The sequence below is a fragment of the Anser brachyrhynchus genome (genome assembly GCF_964034855.1).
Source record: "Anser brachyrhynchus genome assembly, chromosome: 9".
Lineage (NCBI taxonomy): Eukaryota > Metazoa > Chordata > Aves > Anseriformes > Anatidae > Anser > Anser brachyrhynchus.
Window position 1 is genome coordinate 7,255,700 of NC_137703.1, and position 13,536 is coordinate 7,269,235.

A 13,536-nucleotide genomic window follows, 5' to 3' on the forward strand; every position below is an offset into this window, starting at 1 on the left:
AGATGTCAGAAGTCTAAACAAAGTATTTTAGGAAAACAATCCAAAACGTGTCAATATAAAAATAAGACTAATAATACAAATCATTCCTTAACCACAGCTCAATGATCACAGTGATGGGGAGCAGAGACAGCATTTGGTTCAGAACCAACACCGAAAGAAGCACTTTGGAAAGGTGCAAGAAAACTATCATCGATTTAGTACTCGGTGGTCACAGGGGAGGAATGACGAAGGGAGGCCTCAGCCAGCGGGAGGTGCGTGGCAGTTTCACTGGCGCAGTGTCCTGCTTGAGCACACACTGGCTAACTAACCTCTCTCCTCAGGGCAGGTTCCAGTCTCATGCCCTGTTAACCCGGCCTTGAGGCCATCCCGACCGTCCTCCCCACGGGGCAGCTCGAGGAGCACCGGCATCAGCAGCCTCCCAGGCACGGAGAGGCAGTCCTTCATCTTGTGGCTCCTCCGCACCGCTCCTTGCCTCAGCCCTTTGGTGGCTGGTCACAAACCAACTGGTAGATGCTCCAGCTTAACGAATGTTGGAGAGTGGGCATGTACTGAACGGCGGCCTTCTACAAAGCCCCAGCTGTCCTTAAATAAGGCAGAAATCATAGGAGTCCCACACGCTTTGGAGAATGTGGCAAACTCTGCCACGTGTGCATGCAGCCCTGGCCTTTAAGCATAAAGCAGCCTGGAAAGCTGCAGTGCAACCCCCTCCCCCTGAATAAGGCCTTAAAATCATAATCAGCTTAGATGGCGGGTGCCTTACTGACAGAAGGCAAAGAAGTCCCCTTCTACTATGGCTTTAAACTAGAAGAGGGGAGATTTAGGTGAGATGTTAGGAGGAAGTTCTTCCCTCAGAGGGCGGTGAGGCCCGGGCCCAGGCTGGCCAGAGAAGCTGTGGCTGCCCTGTCCTTGGCAGTGCCCAAGGCCTGGGATTTGGGCAGTCTGGGCTGGTGAAAGGTGTCGCAGCCCATGGCAGGGGGCTTTAAGGTCCTCTCCAGCCAAAAGCAACCTGTGAATCTATGAAATTTCCTGTGAGCATCCCGCACTGTGGGTCTCTGTGGATCACTGCTCCAAGCCCCACACGCAGCCGCCCGCTTGAATTTTAACCTCGCGCGCTTCAGTGCAGCTGCAGGACTAAAGCGTTAGTGCTCTGCAGCTTGTTTATGGCCAGCTACATGTGCTAGGATGTGTCTTGCCAAAATTCATAGCTAAAATAAAAACCAGTGTTCAAACAGCACAAAACTTCATAAAGCAAATAAACAACATACTGCAAATATTTGTCTTCCAAGCAAAGGCTACTTTCCTTAAATTTCAACATTTAAAGTGGCAACAAAGCATTTCAGACACTGAAACAAATGACTGGTCAAAAAAAAGCTACCCATTGTTGTCACCATTTTAAACAGTTTGTTCTTCTGTTCTCCTTAAACATGCACTGCACTCAAATTATAACTTAACAAATGTACATATCCCTAGACAGTTAAAACAAACAAACAAAAAAGAAACATTAAATGTAAATCATTCTGCTCAAACCAAGCCTAGAAAACTGCCAGCCCCAAAAATGAGTTTCACAGAGCCTTAATGCATCTGAAAACGGCTTACTTGCTAAACATGACAAGCAAATTCCAAACTGAAGGGAAACCCTTTCCCTCAACACATACATTAATATTTTTCTTTCCTGAAGGTTGGATCGCTTCCAGAGAACCTGATTCGACTTCAATACAGTGATAATATATTTTTTACAAAGAGGACGCCGATTGCCTCAGAATATGAGAAAATGTTTCAACAAGGAAAGCAATGCAGTCAGCTTTTTTAAAAATATCCTAGGATCACACTTAAAAGCTTTTTTCTCCTTTTTTTTTTTTTTTTTAACAATTAGGGCTTGACTACAGCAACAGCTATATCTGCTGAAAATGTATTACGCTAAACAGGAATGAGACACTTTCATTCTGGAGCCAGTCCAAAAATAATGTGAGCGCACTGTAAATTCCCTCTTATAACTTCAAGCCATGCTACCCAGCGAGTGTAAATGCTTTCTTGCAAAGTTTAAGGGATTTATTACAGTGTGATCTTTTTAAATTAACCAAAAGATACTTCTCAGTGTAACTATGGTGAAAATAAGAAATAACCCACAAGATTAAAGCATGAATTACAGTAGCAGAAAGCAAGCGTACACAACTTTGAGTGCTCTTCGCAAACTGAAGAGATTTCCCCAAATCAGAAAAACAACCGACGAAAAATTTCATTTTCCAGCAGATGAAAAATTCCCAAACTATGGAAACAAAATATTGTAAAAGAAAGTTTGTACCACCGTCTGTACCGGCAGAAACCTGCAATGTGCCTTTGGAAGCACCCCGGCCTGGCTGGGGAAAGCCAAAGTCCCGCGCCACGATGGCACGTCTTGCTAAGCGCGTCTCACGCCACGACCTGCAGCACTCCGCCTGGGGCACGCAGCTCGGACAAGCAAGGAAGGTATCACGGGTTCTTAGTACAGGGCGTGAAAAAGATTTTCATACAAGCTCAAACATTTGCTTAACTATATAAATTTATAAGCAAATCACTCTGATAAGTTATTAAGGAAGGCCCGGCCAAGTGGGACTGTGACCACATGACAAAGATCACGTCACCGTTACCCATTTTATGCATGGACAAATGCAAGCAGCAGGGCATTGGGGACAATATGGCCACTATATACGGAGAGGCTGGTGTCAGGTGGGCTTTGCTATTAGCTGGCCTGCTGCCGTCCACAACCATTCTATCAGATTTGCTCTCAGATACAAGAAATTCACGGCCCACCGGTCCTACGATGAGCAGCAGCTGACCACCACCTTTGTGGCAATGCAGGTGTTTGTGGCGTCGTGCTGGCAACTGGCTCAGGAAAAACATTTGGATTTTAATACCCCCCAAAATAGCCGATGTTTTTAATGCAAATCCTTTCAGAGCTGCTGTTTGCAGGACCAATAAACCACTGTATCAGCATGACAGAGCCAATAACCCACGGCACAGGACAGAAACTTTCTTTCCAGACGGAAAGGTGTGGGAGAGCTCCATGAGAGCAGAGCCAGCCGTGGGTCCCACCTCCTCTGCTGTGACAAGGAGCTGCCTGCAGGGCCATGCTCCCAAACTGATCCCCAACACAGCCCCCCAGGGAAATTCAGCCTTCCCACCACCCCCCAAAAAAGAGCTGCAAAAAGCGCGTGCGGGCTTCTATTAAAACTTCATATACAATTCCATTTCTACATTACTAAGGACACGAACATGCCTGACGTCAACATGACTCCCCACCACGTACGTGCACTATCAGCAGGTACTTCCAGCACGGACCGTGTGTCGCCCAACAAGCAATCCTCAGAGGCTAGGAAAGCAGCACAAAAACAATGAACACAAAAAGAGCGCTTGCCTGAAATAAGAGTAAGCAGAGGAGAAAAAATAAAAGCCACTTTATACTGCTATGCAGCCTTTCAGCAGAAGATCTCAGAGAACTGGTCTCAAAAAAACTCCTGTGAAGTGTTAAATCACTGATGCGTGGGTAAATTTGTTAATCCATTAGCTGAGGTCACACAGCAGCAGAACTAGCAGATAATCCTGACACCAGATTTCTGTCCTATCCACCATGTGGACAGAAAATCTTCAGTGATGTAAACTAAAACAATTTAAACACAGTTATCTATTATATACAAGTATATTAGTCAACCCAGAAAAGCAAGATTTGGGGCACGTAAGGTGTCTCTGGAGATTCACCACCGATCTGCAACAGTCTATGAAGATGTATATCCAGAAAGTAATTCCAACACACCCTCTCTTCTGGCAGTCCTGGCAAAGGGACTGTGTAGACAAATATCAGTGGCGCTCAAAAAGAAGTCTGAAAGCTTTACACAGAAACACACAGAATATATTCCAGTATTGCAGAGCACCTGCTTTAGGATGCCAAAAGCTTGCCATTCATCCTGTATTGAAATTTAAGTAGTATTTTACAGATTGCCTGCAAGCCACCACAAGTGGGGAAGTCTTCTTGTATCAGAGGGCAGGCAGGCAGGCACACAGCTGACATTGTCAACGTGCAGTCAGGACAAGCGGTGAAAATTTCTAGCAGCGTCAGTGGTGTTTTATATTTAAGCATCCCGGTAACACCTGTTATGGAGCTCTCTCAATTCAAGACCATTTTAGTGAATGCTCTTGTACTGGTATAAAATACACTGCAAGCACCTGTTTCTGAATAGGAAAAAAGACTGTCTCAAGCTAGACTGTGAGCTAACAGGAAGAAAATATATATGTATATTTATATTCTAAGAATTAAGAATACTAAACCAGACGATGAACTACACTGGCATTATTAAGGTACGCTAAGAAAAACAAAAATAAATTGCTGTAGGCAGGGAAGACTAACTAATCTCCCTGTTCGTCCCTAGGCAAAACTGAAGGCGATTTCAATGGGATTCCCCCCAGGTACGGCTGGATGACCACATCCACAGGCTCCGCATGCCAAGTATACTCCTGCAGCAAGTCCGCTGCCTACACCCTAGTTCCACTACGTACATCCTCATTGTGGAAATTCATAAACACCAAGAGCAATTCAGAGGTGATCCACAACCTGTGACTTCAGTAGAGACAAGGGTCACTGTTACCAAGTGTCAGCAGTGTTGTAGTAGAGGACTCGTATCTGAAAGACTTCCAAGAGAAAATCTGTTACCGACGTTCTCAAAAGCACATCTTGCATTCTTTCTGGCCCACGCACATCTATGCCAGAGGTGCAGTAAAAGCTTGTTATCCATGGGTTTTGCCAGGCAACAAAGTGCGAGAGTTTATGGTGCATTAATCTCTTCATTTATTTTCTTATGTTCCGCAGAACTAGTTACCAAACAGAGACACGTGCCTGAATATTAAGCTACAGAGTATTTCACGTATTATACTGTTTCTAGATTAATTTAAAATGGAAACTCTTTAAAGACAATCTTCCAGCTCTGAAGTCACAATTCTGCAAACTCATCCGTGCAGCACAGGACAAAAGAGGCTGTCCACACGTATCAGCTTGCAGTATCAAAGCTATATTTGTTCACCTCGAACAATGGGGCATGTGACTTGTCAACACTACCCACAATAAACACAATAAGATAAGGCTGTGACTGATTTCATCACGACTTTGTTTTTGTTCATTTTAAGTCACAATGCCAATAACATTTATGGCATAAAATCCCTTATTTTGCAGAGCACAAAGCTCACCTCACAGCATGCTGAGCTTTCCATTCAAACTTCTGCAGCTTTTTGCACTCTCACTGGCCACCCGTGCCAGCTGCCCCCAAGATCTCCCTTTGACTTCATCAAGCCCTGGACCGACACTCGGCACGTAAAGCCAAGATTATTTTTATCTAATAAAGGCACTGCCAAAACCCGCCAGCCCCGTCTCCCTTTTTGTGGCCATGTCCCATCAATCCCATGTCCCCGACGGGTCCCCTGGCCGCTGTATGTGGCCCTGCCGCCAGCAGCGCAACGTCCCAGCCATGGTGCCACAGGCCGCATGGGATCAGCTCCCAGACACACGTTCAACTGACGTTAGGAGAGAGGGGAAGAAAGCAGAGAAAACCAGGAGAAACAAAAAGGTGATGGGGAAAAGGCATGGACCCGCTGCAAAGCACTGACAAAAGAGCAGATAGGGAGAATGTGAGAGAATAATCCAAAACAATAAAAAGCAGAGAGAGCAACGAACAAAACCAAAACAAAAATGGGAGATTAGAAAAACAAACGAAGACTTAGGAAGGGATTACAGTAAAGTGATGCAAACTGCCATGCCCGAGACAAACCCCCGCGTGCATTCAGTGAAGCGTGCTTCAGCAAACACCGGGACGCAGAACCAGGGAGGAGAGAGCAAGAGCACGCTGCCCGCGGGAAGGGGTTAATTTTAGCAGGAACGAGCAGTACAATCTAGCACCACTTGTGCTTTATTACACAGGGGGGCTGGGAGGGTTATTTTAATAATACAGAACAGCAGTAGGCCCAACAGCACTCTCCTGTTCTTCTGGACAAATAAAAGCAGACAGCCATGGGCAGGGGGACGCCCGTTACAGTTCCAAACTTTCACCATTTATAGTAACGTTCCGCAAATGAAATCTGATTAATTGGATCGCTGAAAAGGTGGTTTTGGAAATGCTGCTTTTCTCTCTCTTCACCTTGACAAAGGTCCATCGCACAGGCAGGCAGTTGCAGCGGGGAAGGCAGGCAGCATGCCGACAGACGCACGTCCTGGCCAGGTCTGACACAGCCTCACAGCATGAACGCAGCTCTCGGGAGCTCCTTAGCAAGGTCCAACGTACACAGGCCTTGATGCTGGCGATCCCGGTAATTCAGGAGAGCAGAAAGGCTCACAGCCTGCCTGATGGAAGCGCTCCTGGCTGCAGTCCGACATCTCCCATACCCACAGAGCCTCTCATACGAAGTCACCAACGGTGCCAAAGAGTTCGCTGGAACACCAGACGCGCTCGTCCTGGCTACTTCTTTAATTCCTCTTATCCTTCACCCAATTTTTTAAGTTACTTTTAGCATTTGCGTCCATCCAAACCGGCTCATAACCCGCCCAGTTTCGCTCCCTCGTACACCCGGCATACCAGCCGCGGTTAGCCCCGGCCACAACGGATGGCCTGGGACAACGTGAGGAGCTGCCAGGAGCAGCCAGCCTGGGGCTTCGGACACCCAGCCCCGCAGGAAGCGGAGATCTTTTAGGATCTAAGCCATCCCCACCTATAAGCAGAGGGTTCACTTTTAGGATCTAAGCCATGCCCATCTATTTTACCAGAAATCAATGTACCTGGGAGGCCTGCGGTGCCCAGGGACCCTAACAAACGGCCAAGGAGTGTTTTGTTGTTGTTGAACAGAACAGGCTCTAACAATGTAATTTCTGATGCATTGTGTGTGTACTGCATGTATGGCAGGACAGGCTCTTAGAGAGGCCCTTGATGAACTAGAAATAAACAAACGGTATCGAAATAACCTTGCGTGTGCAGACAGCAGAGGAACCAACCAGCACGGCCCCTGCCAACAGTCAGATAAACACATTGATATTTCTAATGTAATCAAAGGCCATTCAGGATCCGCTGTGGAAGACGGTAACAGACATACAAAGCATTTTTCTTACAACTCAACCACTTGAGACAAGTATTTACTATAATGGTGAAAGCTGTACAAAAAAAGTTGGTTTACATTAATCAGCTACATTTAGACATCCGTTTCGCTATCAGATTAAGCTCACCAGAACTGCTTAGTAGAGTGTTTCACCCTCTTCTTAAGGGGTTTTTTTATAGCAATTTAATGTACAGAAGTTTTGTATTTTCATCTTACACAGTGCTAGAAATTTACAGTTTAAGCAGGGTAAAGGCAATCTAGGTGTTTATTTGAAATAAAGCGACAAATCAGGTACTACGTCTGCATCAGCAAAACGTTTCAATTTTACAGTGAGTACGAACCCCGCTTCTCTAAACCACAGGTCTGCTGCTACAGGAAACAGTTAATCTGTTGCTGTACAATATACAATTTATTTGATGTCAACATTAATAGAAGGTTTGACAACATTGTTCTTCATTTTCCTCCATACACATCTGTGCTAACTTTGCTTTAAAACTACATTAGAAAGTATTAAATCTGATCAAATGCAACTCCAAAGTAAATATGTTACAGATTCACAAATAATCATCATGGCAAAAATCCATATTTTTTACAGAGCACTTCCTAATTAAAATTTATCGCTAAGAGTCTGTATTTTAGGAATGCGTGTTTGTGTTAATATCCAAGCAAAAATTTCTGCACTGGAGAAGAATGTTGACATCCGTACAAAAATTAGCTGTGATTCATTGTTTAACAGTTGTCTTCCCTTCACAGAACACCGCAGACTGAAGGACATATTGCCAAACTGAAAGCACCAATACTTCCTTTAACCTAATATAGGACAAATAAATACACTTCAACAGCTTCTAAATCTTGCACGTCCTACTTTTTTGACCCAGATCTCTTGTTATTTCCCCCATAGGTCTATGGGATATCAAAACTATTTTTTCCCACAAATTTAGATGCAACCTAAAAGAGGAAAAGTTCTCATCACTGCTGTGAGCTCAGCAGACCCGGATGGGGGATCTGCAAACAGACTCAGCTCGGTTAAAATCAATTGGTATTTTAATGTAAAATTTTCAACCACACTTAACACCACTATCAATGATTAATGAAAAAAAAATATATATATATTTACTATTTTTTACAAGGAAAAGAAATGTATTTTCAGAAGTCATGCTGACACTTGAAAAATAATCAGCCTGTCCAAAAAAAAAAAAAAAGGAGACCTGTAAAACTCACTCTTCTTCTCCTCAGCCAGCCTGAACAACAACTTCTAGGAAATCCAACTGCCTCTCCTTTGCCTGGCACGTTCAGGGAACCACCAGGGGACCAAAATCCACCTCACATGTGCTTGCAGTCAGAAGAGTTCCCAGCTCCGAGTCTTCCGGTGACAGGTCAACCCGTGGGCCTCAACTTTTACCAGTTAACGTCAAAGGGATGCAACTTTGGGGATAGGGTATATTTAGGGCTCTAAACCTTGAGAATTTCTGTGGTTTTGGCACCCGGCACAGCATTTAGCACCACGTTTTCATGAATAGTGAGTATCTGACCCTTAACTCCTACCCTTGGAGAAACGCTCCACAGGCACGCTGCTCACAAACCTCTCTGGTATGCTCGCAGCCAAGGCTTTTGCCAGCAGACACGCAACCGCACACGGGGCAAGGAAGTTTCCAGAGGTGCTTTCCCAGTCCCATTCCATACAACCTACGAACAGCGTGACACCAGCTGGATCCAACAGCACCTTCACACGAAGCCGGGGAAGCGATTAAACCCTCCTGTGAACCCCCCAAAAGGTTAAAAGGAGCACTAGGAAAGCCACAAAGACAGCTGCTTGCCTGCCTTGCCAGGCTGGCAAAGCGACCGCCCTGCCGGGCCGGGGGAGCCTCCTGCTCTGCTCCACCAGCGCGGCCAACGCCGCCAGTGAGGCAGCTCCAGGTAGCCCAAGGAACGCCCAGTGGGTTTCCGTGTGACACACGGGATGTGGAGTGTCCCTTGTGCATGCTTACACTGAAGAGAGACTGAACTGCATCTTAGATCACAAAAAAAAGGAGAAAAAAAAAGTGTTTTTTTTTCTCTGAATGATTCTGATTTTTTACTGCTGGACGTTACTAATAAACAAGATTGCTCCTTTGCAGCACGGAGACTTCAGAATTACGACAATAAGCACAAGCCGGAGTACACAACACGGCCTTGCTAATGCTACTCCCAGAAAGAAACAGAAACTACACCCTAACAGGATTTTGTGAAAGACAACAAGCCACACGTGAGCCTTGATTTTGAGATGCCGAGCACACACAGCGACCGCCAGCCCCAGACACACTTGTGGGGACCCTTTGCCCAGATCTGTGTTTTACCTCACAGAGACGTGCTCTCAAGACGAGCGGTGGTGGCACGGCACCGGACCACCGTGAGCATAGGCAGCTGCTCCCCACGCGTCCGACACGAAGGCCTGGACGTGCTCAGATGTCTGGCAGTGCCCTGGCATCGCCACACGGCGCCCAACTCCGCCACGGCCACTCAGGGGCTGTGAGGGGATGCTGCGAAAGCCGCTGCGTCTATTGGCAGAGGTGGTTGTGTAGAGCAACCCGTCACTTCTGAAGTGAGCTCTTACAGTAGGTTTTTCAGAAAGCAGCACCAAGCACTTTAATACTATTACTAAGGGAAGGGAATATTTCCCGAGCCTTCCCCACAACCAGCCCGCACGAGCGAGCGGGGCTAAGCAGTGCACCCGCCACCCAGGCCAGGTCCCACCGCCGGCTGGCAAGGACCGCTCGTTTCCTAACGAGGAAGAATTTTTTTAAGGCTCTTTAATGACATAAAAAGGAGAGGCTAAAGGATGTCACGGAAACTGACGTGGTGCCGGTATTCAAAATCAATGTTACAGAGGATATGTGGAAATACGGTTCTATGGATTTTTCACAGACAAAGGAGAACTCGACGTCAAGCTCAAACCCGGCCATCAGACTCCATGGCGTTTTGTGTAAGCGATTTCAGCCTTGTTTTCACTACGAGAAGGACGAAAAGGGCTTTCTCATCTCGAGTGAGGTAACAGAAGGCAGAACCCTAACGAGAAGGCAGTTCACAGTTTTCACACAAACTGGCACGGTGATTTCTAGACCAGGCTTCCGCGCTTTTTTACTCAACCCATCGACTCTCCTGACGCGACAAACACGCTGCCCTGTCCTCACTACTTTTTACCTCAAGTTAGCTAACGCGATTTTGTAAAATGAAAAATAAGTAAAATGGAGTCAACGTACTCCCGTATAGTTTCATCTGAAAAGATAATTCTTATTCTGCGTTTCATTGTCATGCTTTATCTCAGAGGAAACCCGTTACGAGGTGAATAAAGCCGTCTCCATCTACTCTGCCCAGGACCACCAAATGAACTTGGTTCTGGTAAAGTCACTTCTCATAAAGCTACTTTGCAGAAACTAAGCACATCTCAATTCAGAGCACTGCGCTTAGAAAGCTGTGTGCGCTGGGGACAGGGATATCCAAACCACGAGCAGGACGTAGGAACAGTTTCTTCAGCAGCTGTTAATGCAAAGGTACCACGCTAACGCTGCAGGACAACTCAAACACACTGAGAAGAGCTGTCAATCACATTTCCTAATAGAAAGCTTCAGACACTTCTTCACCTAACACAAACATCTAAGTTTATCTTAAAAAAATGAGCACGCAGTAAGTATATTCTCGCATTAGGCACTTTTTGTAGGAGCCACGCATGGATGCAGTGTGCGCACACACACTTTCACTTCTCTCCCAACCCACAGCTACTTGCAGTGATATTTACGGGTCCCAGCCTTAAATATTGTTTATTATTACACACTGTGCATTATTGCACGCTGTGCCTTGTGTGCGCACATGTAACCACACGCTAAGGGCAGTCACTACACACGACATTAATCACAATTCTCAATATAAACGTGAGTTACGTTAGAATTCAGTGGGACTTCAGGAGGACGGATTCCAGCCTCGCAGCACCGCACGCCGACACCACACCGTCCCGCTCGGCCCTGTCCTCGTCCTCCTCCCAGCATGGAGACCACGCCACGACCTCCCAATTGTGCTCCAGGAGGGGAAGGGCCGGTGCCACATCCGTGCCCATCTCTTCACCCCTCGCAGCCTCATCAGAGCTCATGGCACCGTGGTCCCAAGCGGCCGCGGGCCCAGACGGGATGGGAGAGACCGGCAAAGCAAGCACAAACCGGGGCCGTCTCGCACGGCTCCAGACGAAGGGGATTACTGAGGAAGGGTGTCACACTGGCCACCACCGTTGCCTTCCCCACGACATTTGATAGCACTTGGATACCAAAAAAAACATATCAGTGTCGTGGAAGATCTGCATCCCATCGCCTGCCGCTAACGCGGAACACACTTATTTCTATGTGCAGCTCCACAGGCGTCTGTAGAGCTCATTGAGCCGAACCAGACCGCTGCTGTTGAAGAAGTTGTGTGTGTTTCGTTACAGGACTTCCTTGCTCCTGCACAATTACATCCTTGTAGTTTGTGGGTCTTTATTGCCACTACAAAATTTATAACAGCAAACACATTCTGACTCAAACGTGAAGTCCATCTTAAATTAGATTCCATAAGCAAAATCAGGTTAGGTAAAATAACTCAGTTTGCTTTACATTACTTGGATCTGTTCTTCCTAACTAAAAAATATTACCTGAAAACAACATTATAAGCAATTTTGACCGTTTCCCCTAATCCATCCAGAGTCTCTTTATGCTTAGGGCTGTAGCATCTAACTCTTTCATGATAGGAAAATAACTATGAAGTGCTGTTGCTGGGTACTTAGCACTTACACGATGCCTTACAACTTCAAAGCATTGCACAAACATCAATAATTACCATATATAGAGTCAAACTGAAAGAAGTATTCGTATAAAAGAAACACGGAAAAAATCATAACTGCCTGTTTGAAGAGGAAAAAAAGCTTAAGCAACAGAGTCCAACTGTAATTATTGCATTCTTTATGCTATGCACATACATTATGACTATGCATATTTAAATGAACAAAAATCATAAACTTTTGCACAGCCTTAGAAAAAAAAAAAAGCCAAACCCCAACTCCTTTCATACATTTCAATTACATTTCCTTCCCCTTTCTCTTTCCTCGTGCAGCGAGAACTAAACATCTTCCAGGTGTTCTCAATAATAGCTCGGGAGGCACGCCACCAAGTTCCCAAGCACAGCACCACATGGGCCCTTGGTTTCATGGAGCCAAACCCCCCGTTCCCTCAATAAAACTGTGAGCGCACAGTCTCAGGTGACCTTAGGAAAACAACACAACGCCGTGCTACTCCATCAGACCTTAACCAGGGCAAAGGAAAATAAAAAGGCTACGAGAAACCACTGAAAGTTTGGTGCCATCACATACACGCCACCACCTGCCTCCTAAGTCCAACCACCTCAACAGAGCAGCTCTTTCTTTTTTCTTCGGCTAAGAGGATAGCGGCCTTCACGCTCTTCTCCGTGAACACTCATCCACTTACTGAAGTTCAAGGACCTGCACAAGAGTTTGCAGGATCAGGCCTCGTTCGAAACACTTTCTGAAAACACCGCCAACACAAACGCGTCCCGGGAAGGCCCCAAACCCAACAAGAGCCTCATGAGGCCAACCAAGCCTCCACCCTGCCCAGCTTCACATGGGGCAATGCCCCGGAGCTCCTGGAGCTCAGGTGCACCCCAGCACCCTGGGTGCACCCAGCAAAGCCCACGGGGAGCGACCCCGACCCCAAAAGCCCCCGCTGCCATACTCAGACCCCTGGTACAGCGGGATGGAGAGGGAAGCCGGACCAGCCCAGGCACTCTTGCTCTGCGACCCGGTCCTCCTGATCGCACCTCCCATGCTTTGATAATAAAGAAGGAACACGTTTCGTGGTCTCTCCCATAAATCAGCAAGGAACCTGATTCACACAGACAGCAAAGCGGGGAAGCCGAGCACGCTGGAGAGCAGTAAAAACTTCGCTCGCAAACTTCACTTTCCTACGCAGCGACCTACAAACCAAACTTTCCTAAAAACTCACGTGTGCTCTGCAGCAACAAGGCTCCGCCGTGCAGCACACCCAAAGTTTCCTGCTTGGGGGAGGGGGACAGAGACCGGGGGGGGGGGCTTTTATCCCCTGTGGCCGCCTTACAAGGCGATTCTGCGACCCGGGATTAAATTCACCTGGCCGAGATTGAACCCCCACCCCTTGCTGAGTGTGAGGGGGGGGGCCCGGCCCCGGCCCGTGATGGCCCCGGGGCTGGGGCCGAGCTCTACGGAGCCCCGCGGAGCCCTCGGGCAGCACGGCCCGGCCCGGCCCGGCCTGGCCCCGGGGCAGCGGCCCCACAGCCGCCCGGCCAAGCCACCCCACACCGCCCCTCCCTGCCCCCGGCCCCGGTACCTCGCACGGCTCCGCTCTCCGTTTCCCCCCCTCCCCCCCCCCCCGTTTTATT

At 47.2% G+C, this 13,536-nt stretch overlaps 1 protein-coding gene across 6 annotated transcripts in view; it reads right to left on the reverse strand.

The window, feature by feature from the left end:
* TBL1XR1 (TBL1X/Y related 1) overlaps positions 1–13,536 on the reverse strand; it is a 111,589-nt gene that overhangs the window by 96,981 nt on the left and 1,072 nt on the right. Inside the window, exon 1 of one of the 6 annotated variants that reach the window (XM_080603937.1) lies at positions 13,125–13,511. The exons of 2 other annotated variants lie outside the window; for them this stretch is intronic. The gene's annotated coding sequence lies outside the window, so the exon portion shown is untranslated. Of the gene's footprint in view, positions 1–13,124; positions 13,512–13,536 lie in introns of those variants that run through there. 3 more of the 6 variants (XM_080603938.1, XM_080603939.1, XM_080603940.1) reach the window with 3 other exon arrangements.